General features: G+C 44.9%; 1 non-coding gene across 1 annotated transcript; it reads right to left on the bottom strand.

The window, feature by feature from the left end:
- LOC120269530 lies at positions 1-107 on the bottom strand. Its single transcript, XR_005539181.1, has one exon. It is a non-coding gene; the product is annotated as a small nucleolar RNA R71 (small nucleolar RNA).
- Positions 108-503: the final 396 nt, after the last annotated feature.

The raw sequence follows: 503 nt of genomic DNA, 5'->3' as shown, positions 1-503 counted from the left end.
AAGCTTAGGAATGAGATCTCATCCTTTATGCAATTGCAATTGGAGTCTCTATTTGAGACATGGGAACGGTTCAAGGAACTCCTGCACAAGTGTCCGCAACACAGATTTCTGGAGTGGATGATTGTTCAAACCTTCTACAATAGGTTGAATGCAAGTACAAGACAACTCTTGGATGTCATGGGCAGAGATACCTTAGGTAGCAAAGACCCCCGACGAGGCTCGTCAATTGATTGAGGAAATAGGGTTAAATAGCTACCAGTGGAACGCAAGGGAGAAGAGAAAAGTGGCCGGTCTCCATGAAATTGATGCGGTAACTTCATTGGCGGCCCAAGTGGAGAGTTTGAGTAAGAATCTAGATCTTATAGCTTCGAATAAAGTTGCGGCCGTAACCAATTGCACTGGTTGTGGTGGAGGACATGCTCCCTCCGATTGCCCAATCGTGATTGGTGATGTTTCTTCGATTGATAATGTCGACTTTGTAGGTAATGGAATGAGACCTCAAG

This window comes from Dioscorea cayenensis, chromosome 9 (genome assembly GCF_009730915.1).
Source record: "Dioscorea cayenensis subsp. rotundata cultivar TDr96_F1 chromosome 9, TDr96_F1_v2_PseudoChromosome.rev07_lg8_w22 25.fasta, whole genome shotgun sequence".
NCBI lineage: Eukaryota > Viridiplantae > Streptophyta > Magnoliopsida > Dioscoreales > Dioscoreaceae > Dioscorea > Dioscorea cayenensis.
The sequence above is the reverse complement of the archived record's forward strand: the minus strand, read 5'-3'. Positions and strand labels throughout refer to the sequence as shown.